The sequence below is a fragment of the Sus scrofa genome, chromosome 17 (genome assembly GCF_000003025.6).
Source record: "Sus scrofa isolate TJ Tabasco breed Duroc chromosome 17, Sscrofa11.1, whole genome shotgun sequence".
Classification (NCBI taxonomy): Eukaryota; Metazoa; Chordata; class Mammalia; order Artiodactyla; family Suidae; genus Sus; species Sus scrofa.
Window position 1 is genome coordinate 17,637,351 of NC_010459.5, and position 15,189 is coordinate 17,652,539.

At 41.0% G+C, this 15,189-nt stretch overlaps 1 protein-coding gene across 4 annotated transcripts in view; it reads left to right on the top strand.

Annotated features, from left to right (window-relative positions):
* The window catches only part of PLCB1 (phospholipase C beta 1), a 738,118-nt gene that overhangs the window by 630,154 nt on the left and 92,775 nt on the right, over positions 1-15,189 (top strand). The gene's annotated exons all lie outside the window — the stretch shown is intronic.

The window sequence follows — 15,189 nt, forward strand, 5'->3', positions numbered from 1 at the left end:
TTAAACATGTGCTTAACGTAAAAGCACAATCAAAACCCAGTACTTGGGTTTTAAAAGGCAACAACATAAATAAAAAAGCAATGAAATCATCATTTCTTAGAAATGAAAATTGCATAGACCACATAGTGTCCATTAAACTACTATTTTACAAGCCCTGCTCCTCCAGCATCTTTGCCAGGCTCCTCTCTATTCTCCAGTAAGGCCATGTTTTATTTTTATTTTCACGAACTCATTTTTGGGCTCTAATAATTTGGGGGGATGTTTGAAATCACACAAGAAATTACACAACACATGTCTTTAAGAAAATTAAGAACATGCTGCAAATAAATGTTCATTTGTTTATGTAGTAGTGTAGCTTTACAGTAATAACAAGAGCTAAAAAATTATAAAATCCACTCTCCTTCATTCAGAAAAATCAATATTTAAGTGGCCAATATGAAATATTATCTACCCAGTGAGGTTCCTTATGAAAAGAAATGCCATGATCTCCCTTAGTAGTCAGTTTTGTCCTCCAAAATGTTTTCTCAGAGATTGTGACATTCCGCTGTTGTGGGTGGCTTGACACATAGTAGGGTCATGACAAGTATTTACTGACAGGTAAATTAAATGAATTATGCAATACAGGAACCTTGAAAACAAGCTTGTGCCAAACACAAAACACATGAGTAAGCTGAACAGAAATAAATAGTATACCCAGAGGAAATGGGTTCTGAGAGGTGTTTGTATAACCTGCTCATCTCATTGCTGGAGGCCTGTCCATGGAAGAGAATTCGGAGGCTGCTCTGCTTGCAGGTTGCAAGCAGTGGGTGGTTTAGTCATGACTGTGTAGCAGATGGTTCAGCTTTTCAATGACAGTATGCAAATGAGCAGGTCCAAAAAAATCACAAGGGGAGCTTATCAAAAAATCAGATTCCATTTGGTTGGTTAGTGTCCACTTAAGCATGCCTTAGAATCACTTGGAGGGCTTGTTAAAACACAGAATGTCAGACCCTACCCCAAATTTCCAATTTAACAGGCCTGGCGTAAGGCTGATGATGGTGACGCTTCTGGAACCAGGCACACACTTTGAGACCCACTGCTCTATACCTAAATGTGGGGCTCAAGGACTTATTTTTAACAAGCTCCCCACAGTTTGGATGGTCTGCCTTGTTGTGAACTCCTGAAATAAGACCTAAGCAGGGAAAGAATGGTTGGGCAAAGGGGGGGGATTTGGTGCAGGCTGCAGAAGACCTGAGAAGACCATGTGAATTTTAATGGGAGATAATGGCTTTGGGACCCAGCTACAACTCTGTCTTTCTCAGTACCCTATCCCCCTAGGACTCCAGAAAATAATAATAATAAAAATTAAAATAGCAACTGTGTATTGAGCACCCCCCCACCACAAGGCCGTAGGCTGTGCTAAGTGGCCCTATTTAATCCTCACAACACTGGCATTTGGTACTACTGTCAACCCATTTGGCAGGTAAAAAACATACAGCGAAATGCAGTGACTTTCCCAAGTTTCTCCAACTAGAAAGTGGAGTAGTTGGGATTTGAACTTGGTTCTCTGACTTTGGAGCCCCTCCTTTATAACCATTGTGCAGATTCCTCCTAATTCAGTTTTCCAGCTAAGTTCTCATGCAGCAGCAGAGAGCACACAGCCCACTCCTGCATTATGATGGCTGAGACACTGTACCTACCTCTTTTTATTTTTTTTAATTATTTTTTTAAATTGTTATTTCCCCAATACAATTTTTTTTTTTTCTACTGTACAGCATGGTGACCTAGGAGGAAGGGGAAGGAGTGGGGTGGATTGGGAGCTTGGGTTTGATAGATGCAAACCATTGCCTTTGGGATGGATTAGCAATGAGATCCTGGTGTGTAGCACTGGGAACTAGGTCTAGTCACTTATGATGGAGCATGATAATGTGAGAAAATAGAATGTGTACATGTATGTGTAACTGGGCCGCCTATCTCTTTTTAAACAGTTTTATTTCAACTTCTTTGCAATTATTTAAAATGCACTGTTCAAAGGTTTGTAGAATATATATATACACTCATAAATATGGAGAGCCATCCCCTATTTTATTTTCTCTTTTTAGGGCCACACCTGAGGCATATGGAAGTTCCCAGGCTAGGGATCAAATCAGAGCTGCAGCCGCCGGCCTACGCCACAGCCACAGCAACGCAGGATCCAAGCCACATCTGAGACCTATACCACAGCTTGTGGCAACACTGGATCCTTAACCCACTGAGTGGGGCCAGGGATCGAACCCATGTTCTCATGGATACTAGTCTGGTTCATTACCACTGAGCCACAACAGAAAGTCCCATCCCAAATTTTAGAAACTTTTCATCATCTCAGAAAGAAACCGTGATTCATTCACTCATTTATTCAACAAATACTTATTAGATGTCCACTGAGCAAATACTTTTAAATCGTAGCAGATAAAAATGACAATCCTAACCTTTATGGAGCTTACATTCTAGATTGGACCGGGGGATCCAGACCGTACATGAAATAAGTTGGTAAAATATGTGATATGTCAGTTGGTGATTAGAGCCGAGGAGAGAAATCTTTCTGAAGTGGGAAAATAGGGAGTGAGGTGGAGTCGGATGCAGAGAGTGCTTTGAAATTTTAAATGAGTACAGGATGAGACTCACTGAGAAGACGGCATTTGAATGAGGAGGAGAAGGACTGACTGTGCCAACTTAGGGGGCAAAGTTTTCCCAAGGGGGAGAGTAAGCAAAGACTCTGGGTCAGGAACAGGCCCGTGTGATGGAGGCACAGCAGTGTGGCTGTGTTCGAGGAGGGCTATCAGGATCTGAGGTTGAGAGAAGGGATTTCTGGGGCCAGAGATGGATGGTTCGGGGTCTTATGGGCCTCTGTGTCCTCTGCATTACACTCAGAGGGCAGTGGGAGCCACTGGAGGGTTCTGAGCAGGGAAGTGACACCATCTGAAGTCACTTCCACAAGAACTGCTCTGGGGCTGAGCTGCCCAGAGCACAGGGAGGAAGTGCAGTCCTAGGAAAGGGCCCTCCCAAAGCATAGTCCAGAGGAACTGTGGTCCGAGGGTCAGAGACTCCGGGGTTCTCCCGCAGATGACAGAGGTGACCAACAGGGTCAATGTTACTTCAAAGACGAGGCAATCCAGCTGTAATCATCATGAATTTCCTCCAAGGGCCAAGCTTTGGCAAGGTCTGTTCCCCAGGGAAAGAGGCGTGGTAGAATGAGAGAGAAGCTGAGTTCTCATAGAAGAGTCTCGAAACAAGAATTAGAGTGTGGATGAAAACAGAAGCCCACACATCCCAGAAAGGCCTGCCAGGGAGGAGGAGACCTGAGCTACAAAAAAGGGGGAGCTGAAATCACGAGAAACAGCTGCACAGTCTCAAAGTCCCGGGAGGAATACCTGAGTGTGAGCTCCACATCCAATCCCACCAACAGATTTTCTCCTGGAGGAGAAGGTTGGTGGAGAGCTAGGGAAGGGCAAGCGGAGCTTACAGGTGGGAAATCCCACCTGAAGGACCCTTGGAGCAGGAGAGGTGGTAAAACTCCCACTGGAGGTGACTAACCTAGAATATGTGCTTCCACTCCCTCCTCCCCAAGAAAGAATGGGTGTGTCCATAGTGAAAGCTTCAAAGAGTTTTAAGAAAACATACATTTGTGTCCAACATAGCCTGGTCCTTTCAAGCCAGATACAAGCAAACTACTCAAAATGATCCTCCTTTCACTATTGTGATTGTGGATTTGGGTTTAGAGAAAGCCCCAGTGCCTTTGAACACACCTATAAATGGGCTTTTGTTAAGAAGGCTAAGATCCAAACACCTTGCATTTGAACCACACAGAGTTTACCTAGTGGCCATTTCAGGGCATTCACAATTTATACTACATGCTTTCAGCTGACGTGTAGATCAGAACTTTCTATCAACCCCATTTGCCACAACTAGAAATTGTTCTGCCAGGAAGCCTTTTGACTGAAGGGGACCTAGGAGTGTCAGTTCTCTCTTTGCTTGTGGTTCTGAATTACAAGCGGGCCTCTTAGGCTAAATTAGATACGTGGAAGTGTAATTAAAAAGCAAGGAAGCCTCAGGTAAAAGAAGTATTGGGTGATGAGGAAAATTAAGCAGAAGATATTTTATCTCCCAAAATTGCTTTGGGAATTAAATGCAAATGTGAACCCACAGTTCAAGGATTGAAAAAGAAACCGTGGCTTGTAAACTCCTGCCAGATGTTCATTACAACTTAATATCTGCCAAACTCACTGATAGACATTGGCGGTGAAGGTGAGGAAGGCATTGTCAGTACAAGTGAGGGAGCAGGTACTACAGTCCTGATACCATGTGATAAATACAACCATAAATCTGTCAGCAAACCGATACGGAGACACAGATGTGGGAACAAGGCCTGACTATAGAGATTGGTTAACTCCCGAAGAATTATTTTTTGTTTTTTTGATTTTTGATTTTTAGCCTGCACTTGCAGCATATGGAAGTTCCCAGGCTAGGGGTCAAATCAGAGCAGCAGCTGCCAGCCTACACCATAGCTACAACAATGCTGGATCCAAGCCATGTCTGTGACCTACACCACACCTCACAGCCACACCAGATCTTTAACTCACAAAGTGAGGCCAAGGATCAAACCTGCATTCCCATGGATACTAGTCAGTTTCATTACCACTGAACCACAATGGGAACCCCTTTTTTTCAGAGAGAATATTTTTGAGGTGACTGTTCGTATTATCACAAGAGGTGTCAAATGCGCACAAGCTTCATAGACTCTGAAGTTTTAAAGGACTTGTTCTACCTATCCGAATAAGGATTGTTATCTTTATTTTTTTAATTTTTAAAAATTTTTATTAAGGTATAGTTGATTTACAATGTTGTGCCCATTTCTGCTGTACAGCAAAGTGACCCAATCATGTGTTCCTATATTGGCTTCCATCATAGTCTCTCCTAAGAAACTGGACATAGTTCCCTGCTATACAGTAGGACCTCATTGCTTATCCATTCTAAATGTAGCAGTTTGCATGTGCTAACCCCAAACTCCCAGTCCATCTACTCCCTTCCTCCTCCCCTTTGGTAACCATAAGTCTATTCTCTATGTCTGTGAGTCTGTTTCTGTTTTGTAGATAAGTTCATTTTACCTAATTATATTTTAAATTCCAAATATAAGTGCTCTCATTTGGTATTTGTCCTCTTTTTGACTTATTTCATTTAGTATGATAATCTCTAGTTGAATCCATGTTGCTGCAAAGGGCCTTATTTCATTCTATTTTATGGCTGAGTAGTATTCCACTATACGTATGTACCACATTTTCTTAAGGATCATTATCTTTAAAACTCCACATCCAAATAGCTCTGTATCCTGGTTACTCCGAGGATGGTCCCCAAATCACCTGGGAGCCTGTTAGACCTGCACAGCCTCAGGTCCCCACCCCCAAGACCTGCTGAATCACAAGAGTCCCAGGTGACCTTTTACACATTGAAGTTGAAGAATGATGTTTTAATGCCTTTAATCCTTACCTTTGCTCAAAATGTATTTTAGAACAAAACTAAAGTTCCGCTTGTTGACGTAGGCAATACATCATGCCTCCACTCCGCAGAGCTTGATCATCCAGCTGGATGCTTGTCTGTTGGTGACAAAAGCACAGGTCCTATGGAAATCACACCTGTGATTTCCTGTCTGCATTTACAATTGAGGGTGACAGTTACTTTCACTTAGAGGTGAGTGAAAATAAAGATGTAAATTCCCCAACCCCATTCAAGTTCTTGCATACCCTGAAGTCTCTTCACTGACTTCTTGGGGGTCTGTGGAGCCCAGTTAAGGAGAACTATATGGTTGAGAAATCTGCCCTAATTTGCCTGTTTTTCACTAATGCCATAGATTGACCCTGAGTTTTATCATGCCATTAGGGAAAGGTCTTAATTTTAAATGACTTTGGTAAGTGATAGAAAGTCTTGGAGGAGGGTCCCTCTGAGCATTCTCCATCAGTCCCAGAATCAGCTCCAGCGTCACACTCAAGCCTCACCACCCACGGCCTAGGGAGAGAAGGTGTTTTAGTGACATCCATGGGATCACTTCTCTGTTGCAGCAGTGTTTGACCTGCCATTTTGTCTTCTCTCTTCCTTCTCCTTTTTAGTTGCATCAAGAAAAGATTTTCTCATTTTCTCTCACAGCACCATATACTTTATCCTCTACAGAGGAGGCTTGTTTCATTTTGTTGGCTTCCTGCCTTTTCTCCTTTTTCTCATATTTTGTTTTCCACGTGTTCCAAGCCCATTCATTTCTCCCTTCCTTCACATAGACTTTAGTGGGTAGGATTTTTCTCATACCTCCTCTCCATCCCATCAGCAACCAGTCCTGGGCCTCAAACCAACATTAGCACCTGTTGTGATCAGCACACAGCCCTCATAGATTGCATCTGAGATTCAGTAAAAATAATCCATGGAAACTTAACATAGTGCCTAGAACATTGTCATCATTCTTGACTAAAGGACAGTTTGCATAGGATTTAGAGTAAAGAGACATGACTTCCATTTTTAGTTATGTAACTTTAGCTAAACCAGTTCACTTCTTTGTCTGCATCCCTGTTTCTAAAAGCAAAAGTTGGTCCAGGAATGCTGGTAAAGTCTCCCTCTGGACTATAGTGCTACACTTAGTTTATAAAATGTAGAGATGAGTCAACTCTCAGATCTATTAAATTAATAATTAGAGATTTCAGTTTAATGCAATAAACTGTGTTTTTCCTTTTGTGCATGTGCAGTAGGTCATAACGCATTTTTTTGTTGTTAGTTGATAACTATTTAGGTAAGGTTAAGAAAGAAAAAAGGCAGGGAGTTCCCATTGTGGCTCAGTGGTTAACGAATCTGATTAGGAACTCTGAGGTTGCGGGTTTGATCCCTGGCCTTGCTTAGTGGGTTAAGGATCTGGCATTGCCATGAGCTGTGATGTAGGTCACAGACGCAGCTCGGATCCTGCGTTGCTGTGGCTGTGGCATAGGCTGGCGGCTACAGCCACAATTCAACCCCTAGCCTGGAAACCTCCATGTACCTCAGGAGCGGCCCTAGAAATGGCAAAAAAAAAAAAAAAAAAAAAAAAAAAAAAAAAAAGAAAGAAAAAAGGCAGTAAACAGAACCCATCCCCAAAGGCAAAGAAAATAATAGTTTTGACTTGTGTCAATTTAAAGAAGCTTAAAGAACAGAAATTCTGCCAAAAGGAAATTCCAAAATAGAATCCACCAGTCTGATCATTGAGTTTGTGCCCTCAGGAATTACAAGACTCATTGCATTCCATCTGGCAAGTGAGAGATGCTTGAAATGATATATTTTGCATTAAGAAAAAAAAGGAGCTGACATGCCTTGCTATTTATCTTCATGGGCAGCTCTTCCGGGTCTAACTTCCAAACACGCTGTTGAAATATTAAGCCCTTGATTTATTGCACTATTGTGGTTACAAACCACCAGACAAATCATGCCTCTTTTAGTCAGATCTCCTTTGTTAATTATTTGAAAACCTCCACTTTGAATGGTATTGCTATTTTCCCACATCTGAGTGGTAAGCAATATTTATTTATTTCATTTATTCTAGACTGAATCGTCTTGACATCTTTTAGACTTTGAAGCCTAATCCTAAAATTTTGGTGGTTGGGATTTTTGTTTTTGATTGGTTTAATCAAATATAATATCTCAACTAATTCAACCATATACAAACATGTTCTCATTTTCTTTTAATTTAACCAGGAAATCTGTAATTGCATTACTTGTACCAACTTATCAATGACTCTTACAGGCATCTTCTTTTTTTATGGGCAGTTATCCCTATTACAAAGGAATGATTTTTTGCATGTTATAAATTTGTACTTAAATATATATATGAATCATTTTATTTTTATTTTTTGGTATGCAAAATTCTCCAGGTCAGGGATCAAACCCAGACCACAGCACTGACAATGCCGGATGCTTAACCTACTAGGCCACCAGGGAACTCCATGAATCATTTTAAATGAAACTTCCCTTATCATAAAAATAAAGCACCTTTATCATGAAAATAAATATTTCATGGCCATAAATATCTACTATTTTCAGGATATTTTAAAGTAATCGAGTTCTAAAAATAAAACCATAGAATAATGTAATTTTGTATTTTATCACAAGAACCTTAGAGATCATTTAGATGCTCTATTTTACTGATGAGAAAACAGGGCCCAAGAATTGAGATGGCAAAATGCAAGCATCATCCAAGATGATAAAACACTGCAACTAGAGCTTCCTTTATCAGACTTCTTAATTCTTTTTTTAAACTTTTTTTTTTTTTTTTTTTTTTTTGTCTTTTTGCTATTTCTTTGGGCCGCTCCCGCAGCATATGGAGGTTCCCAGGCTAGGGGTCAAATCGGAGCTGCAGCCACTGGCCTACGCCAGAGCCACAGCAACGCGGGATCCGAGCCGCGTCTGCAACCTACACCACAGCTCACGGCAACGCCGGATCCTTAACCCACTGAGCAAGGGCAGGGACCGAACCCGCAACCTCATGGTTCCTAGTCAGATTCGTTAACCACTGCGCCACGACAGGAACTCCAAGACTTCTTAATTTTTTTAAGTTTGAAGATATTTCCTGTTAATGGCCTTATAAAAAAAATACCAGAAATATTATTCAAGGGAGTATGCTTCATTGAACCATTTATATTTCCCAGAAAGCTAAGAAGCTGACATTCACTTTGGCATATCTTAAAAGTGAAAAACAATTTTAAATATTATAGATTCATCTGGCCCACTTGTTGACATCAACTAGGAGTTCGTGGTCAGATTTTCACTTTCATTTCTTGCTTGGCCCAGCAAGTAAAAAGAAAAATCCAAGGATCCTTTAAACCTTTTGGATTCAAATAAGTAGCTAGAAAACTCTGTTTAGCTATGGAAATTTACAAAGCAATTAATTGCATAGGTAGGAAAGACTATCTCAGGGAATGACCAGGGTATTTGCTCCTTTAGTCCAAGACTATCTCCAGCTTCTGAGAAGAGAAGGAAACTGGTGGGAAATATCAGCTCCACTGGACAGGGCTTGTTTGCTGGCTCCCAGGTGGACCATCAGTACACAGTATCCAGCACATCACAGGTGCTCAGTGAATGTTGGTGGAATGAATGAATGAATGAATGAATGGATATTTCTCCATGTGAATAGCTAGGGTACACCCTAGTGTAAAAACCCACCTTGTTTTTAAATTGTCAGTATGCATTAAGTCCACAGATCATTGCTTCGTTTAGAAGCATCATAAATTAATTCTTTATAGAAGAAAAACAATTTAAGGTAAAAACTCAGAGTAGGTGCTTTAACCAGCAGAAAAGAAGAGGCTGTCTTCCCTAGATATTAGTGGAAGGGGCAGGAAGATGGGTTTGTCTGAAGTCTGAATAGTCTATCCTTGACTCTTTGCCCATTTTTCCAAATTTCCCTTCTTAGAAGAGGTTCCAAACATGTCAATTTCTGTCCATATATTTTAAGCCCTTTTGAGTTAGAGTCAAGGAATTATCCTCTTCTTTGGAAACAGTTCTCTCCCTCACATGACTCAACCCAGTGAAATTCAGCATAGAGCTCAGAACAAGCATGAAATTATATTCCCCAGGGCTTTGCTTTCTCATTCCTTAAAAGGTTTGGAACATTTAACTAGGAGAGTTGTCATGAGTGGTAAACAAATAGGCAAAATAATTGAAATGTGTCTGTTCCTTTGGGCCAGGAAAAAAACCATAGTAAAAGTTAAAATTATGAGTTCCCAGTGTGGCTCGGCAGGTTAAGAACCTGACATTGTGTCCATGAGGAACGCAGGTTGAATCCCTGGTCTTACTCAGTGGGTTGAGGGTCAGGCATTGTTGCAAGCTACAGACTAGGTCACAGATGCAGCTCGGATCCGGTGTTGCTGTGACTGTGGCATAGGCCTCAGCTGCAGCTCTTATTCGACCCCTAGCCTCGGAACTTCCATACACCGCAAGTGTGGCTGTAAAAAAGATAAACAAACAAACAAATAAATAAATGTTAAAGTTAAATATTGTTTACTGTATTTCAGTTTACCATGTACTCCTTGATTTTTCTTTTTTTTCCCCTAAGAATCCTAAACTAATCTTTTGTTCTTTTCTATCCTCCGTGAGTTTTTGTGGTGAGTTCATGATTGGACAGTTCTTTGAGTAGAGTCTGCTAATAAATACACCAAAGTGAAAGGACCCTTGGGGTAGCAAAAAAGCACTTCGATTATTGTGTGAAAAATCCCACTTTTGCATCTTGTTTTCTGAGCTCATGAAAACAATACCTTAGCTCAATACTCAGAGGTTCCATCATCTTATTGGGGGATTAAGGAATGACATTTTTTACTTGTTTTTATTTTTTTTATCAAGATCCTCTTGGCTACAAGTGACAGAAATCTATATTGGACTAACTTAGATAAGAAGAGTATGTACTAGAAAAGTACACAGGGTAGGTCACCTAAGAAAAGATTTACCATCCACACAGGAGAAGGGAAGGAAGAAAAAGACACCTGCCAGGAGTTCCCATTGTGGCTCAGTGGAAACAAACTCAACTGCTATCCATGAGGATGCAGGTTTGATTTCTGGCCTCGCTCAGTGGGTTAAGGATTCAGTGTCACCATGAGCTGTGGTTTAGGTTGCAGACTTGGCTTGGCTCCCTCATTGCTGTGGCTGTGGTATAGGTCGGCAGCTGCACCTCAGATTTAACCCCTAGCCTAGGAACTTCTATATATACCATGGGTACAGCCCTAAAAAAAAAAAAAAAAAAAAAAAAAAAGACACCGGCCAGAAACTACTCACAGCACTTCCTGTGTCTGTCTGTCTGTCTCTCTCTCTCCTGATTTTCTCTGTATGTTAGTATTATTCTTTTCCAAAGCAGCACACAGGCTTCCCTTTATCAGAAAATATAGGCACCAACCCTTCTCAGTTATATTTCTTTCTCTAATGACACGTTGACAAAATCTTGGGGGAAGCCTTGTTAGGATCATATGATTGGCCAAGTTTACAACCTTAGACCAATCACCTGTGGCCAGAGTCAAGGTACGACTGGTCCAACTTGGATCAGTGCCTTCCCTGGCACAGTTACCTTGATTAAGGGATGAGTGCAAAGAATACAGCAGCTCCACGGGAAGCCCACACATTAGGCCCAGACCTAGTTCTCAGAAAGCAGAGGAAGTTCTTGCTGAAGAAGTAGTGTTGGATAGAGAAAACTCTAGGTGAGCCCCATGCACTCTCTTTTTAGTGTCTGAAAGAAATAAATTATTGATGCATACATATAATCCCATTGCCAGCTTAATGTGAGCCTGACAATAGTGGATATTTTCAACAAAGTCATCATATTCATCATTCTGCCTCCTGGATTTTAAGTAGAGGAAGTTTGAATGAAAACAGTAAAACAGTGTAAAGACAGAATTATACTAAGAGTGATGGTCTTTTAAAAATAGTGGGAAAGGGCACAATGTCACAGGGACGGTCTATAATATAGGACAATGGGGCAGACCATGGGGAACTGAACAGAGTGGAAGGGTATTTTTCATGTTTGTCATGTTAAACACAGAGATGATGTCCTTTTTTAAAATACATTCTTTGAAATTCTTAGGGAAACACTGTTTCCATTAGTTGTATGCAAAAGCCACAGGGAGGGAGTAGGATGGACTGGGAGTCTGGGGCTAATAGATGCAAACTATTGCATTTGAAATGGATAAGCAATGAGGTCCTGCTGTATAGCACAGGGAACTGTGTCTAGTCACTTATGATGAAACATGATGAAGGATAATGTGAGAAAAAGAATGTATATGTATAAGTATGTGTATATGTATATGTGTGACTGGGTCACTTTGCTGTATAGTAGAAATTGACAGAACACTGTAAACCAACGATAATGGAAAAAATAATAATCATTTTAAAAACAAAGATATTAGAAAACAAAAAATAAATCTATGACTTTAAAAATATATTAATTAAGTAAACAAAAAGTAAAACATACACATTCCTGGATTTCACAATAAGGCATTTGTTCCTAAAGAACAAAACTTAGTTTGTTAAATACCAAAGTTATGTAGTTTTAAAAGTATTTTTAGGAGTTCCTGTTGGAGCTCAGTGGGTTAAGAACCCAACATAGTGTCTGTGAGGATACAGGTTCAATCCCTGGCCTTGCTCATTGGCTTAAGGATCCAGTATTGCCGCAAGCTGCAGCATAGTTTGCAGATGCAGCTTGGATCTGACATCGCAGTGGCTGTAGCATAGGCCTGAAACTGCAGCTCTAAATCAACCCCTCACCCAGAAACTTCCATGTACTGCAGATGCAGCTGTAAAAAGAAGAAAGCGTTTTCAATAAGACAGCCCATGGTGATGGCTATGATTCTGTATAGCTATCACCAAGGTTGGGGGTCAATGTGGTTTTTACACATTATTTCATCTGCAATAATTGTTGAATGCCTATATTTTGTAGAGTCTAGGTGTTCAAAAAATTATTAGGAAAGGAAGGTTACATTAGTGGCATCGTTTAGAGCAATAATAATGTATATACCCACAAAGGCAATTAAATATAAGCGATATCTTATTGAAAAAGCCAATAAAGAGCCAAGGACTAGAGTTATCTGGGCAACCAAAGGAAAGAATCAGCAAAGGCTGGTTTAAAAAGGGCATGGACAATAGGAGGCCTTGACTGGTGCCCACTTACTTATTAGAAGCAGTTAGAGCAGGGAGTTCCCATCATGGCTCAGCAGAAGCGAATTTGACTAGCATCCATGAGGACGCAGGTTTGATTACTGGCCTCGCTCAGTGTGTTCAAGATCCGGCCTTGCTGTGAGCTGTGGTGTAGGTTGCAGACGTGGCTCAGATCTAGTGTTGCTGTGGCTCTGTCATAGGGTGGCAGCTACAGCTCCAATTCGACCCCTAGCCTGGCAACTTCTATGCGCTTCAGGTGCAGCCCTAAAAAGACAAAAAAAAAAAAAAAAAAAAAAGCAGTTAGAGTAGCACAGACCAATGGAACTTTCTGCAGTCTTGGAAATGCCCTATATCTGTGCTGTCTGTCTCCCATTCAAATGAGAATATCATCAAAGTGGAAGAATAAAATGAGAAAAAGCATAGAAGCAAGTGTGTGCCCAGAAGCCTGAGAGTAAAATCCTGCCTGGCTTATTGAGTTTGCTGAATGCTAATCAGCAAAGGAAATGTAGAGCTGGAGCATAACTTTTTTGAGGATAGAGAGCCAGTGAAGTCTCTGGGATATACAAAAAAGAATATTGGGGATGGAGTAGAAGGACTAAGGAGAGACAGAGGGCAGGGAGGGAGTATTTGCCAAGTCCAGACAGGAGGTAATGAGAATCTACACCAGAGTGATGTTAACACTGGTTAACTGACGGTAACACTGAGAGGGCCATGGAAAAATGAATAAATCTCCATGACTCACCAGGTGTGGAAAGTCCCCAAGAGGGCCATCGAATGCAATGTACACCTTTATACTGAGTGATAATACTTAAAGGGAAAATTCGATGATTTGTCTTCTGTGAGACAAATCCTAAACTTAATTTGTAGAGATGTTGAGATGCTGGTGAGCCATCCCCAGCTAGAGTTTGTCCTAAGGCAGGTGCTGATGTAGAAATGAATTGAAGCACTTAAAAGAGTCAGAGAAGAGTGACTATGGGAGCTGCTGGCGCTACCATAGGTTAAGGAAGGAGAGCATCATCTGAGAAGGACAGCATCATGCCATTGGCAACTGGCATCCTATTAAGAGGATAAATTCAGGATTCCCAAACTGTGTGCCATGTCACCCTGAGGCACTGCATGTGATTTACAGGGTCATTGTGTGATATTTTACATTTTTAAATCAAACAGCAACATCTATTGGATACTGTGTAAAGTACAACTATTAGATCTGGATCTAATCATTTAATAAATAAATGAAACTGTTCCTTTATTTCTTTTGGCCCAGGAACACCATGAAAAAATTACTGAGATCATAAGGGCACTGTACTTATGAATGTTTATGAATCTCTGGACTAAGAAAGGTTCAGTCCTGAGAAATGGCAAATAAGTTTAGTAACAAAAAAGTTTTTGTAATTTTAATGCAAAATCATTTGGAGTAGAAATGAGATGGGATGGTTGAAGCATGGGGGCGGGGTGGGGCATTGCAGCTTTGGAAGCAGCCATTGGTCTTCCATTTTAGGGATGGAAAGGAAAGGAAGGTCAAAGGTAGAACAAAATTTCAATGTTCTGGGAGGATAAGAAAATAGAAATGTGTTTTTAGGCAAAGGGAATGAATATACCCAGTGCAAAAAAAGTTGGAGAGAGGAACATGAAATGGTGATCCCACCACAGAGTGTGAAGATAGGATGAAAAGCAAAGGAAGATCCTTTCCCTGGAAAGGTAGGTAAGGAAACTAAGCCAAAACCTATGATGTGGTTTATTAGGAATCGCATGTGTGTTTTCCCTTCCAGCTCTCACAACATTGTCCCTATCTCAGAGGCGAGGAAGCTAAGTTTAGGGTAAGGAAAACAATGTAGATAAGGTCCTGAAGCTCTTTAAGACAGAGAAAAGAGAGTCTGAGGGAGTGTCTTAGAGACTGGGTGACATAAGCAACGAACATCTGTTTCACATCTTCGGAAGGCTGAGAAGTCCAAGATTAAGGCACAAGTAGATTTGGTGTATGGTGAAAGCCCACCTCCTGGCTCAGAGAGAGCTTTCTTCTAGCTCTGTCCTCACATGGTGGAAGGGGGGAGAAGACCCTTGAGGACTCTTTTATAATTACAGGCACGAATCCCATTGGTGAGGGCGGCACCTTCATGACCTAATCACGTAAAATTCCCACCTCCTAATACCATCACCTTGGGGGTCAGGATTTCAACGTACTTATTTTGGAGGAACACAGACATTCAGTCCATAAGAGAGCCTCTAAATTGTCTACATCTTCCTTAATAATGTGCACATGAATCTCTCCAGAATCTTGTTAAAATGCAGATTTGCATTCAGTTTATGAAGTGGGGCCTGAGAATTTGCTTTTCTGATGCATTCCCTGGCAGTGCCAGTGCTGCTAGCTCATAGACCACACGTGGAGTAGCAAGATCTAGAAAGCCAGCTCATCAGCTGAGAATTTCTAGAATAATGCCAGGTATTTAGTGGGCACTTGCTAAATCACTTGTTAGATTGTGGCTAAATGGAATGGTTTAGCTAAAGGTGTGTGTTATGGGAGACAGAAGGTGGGAA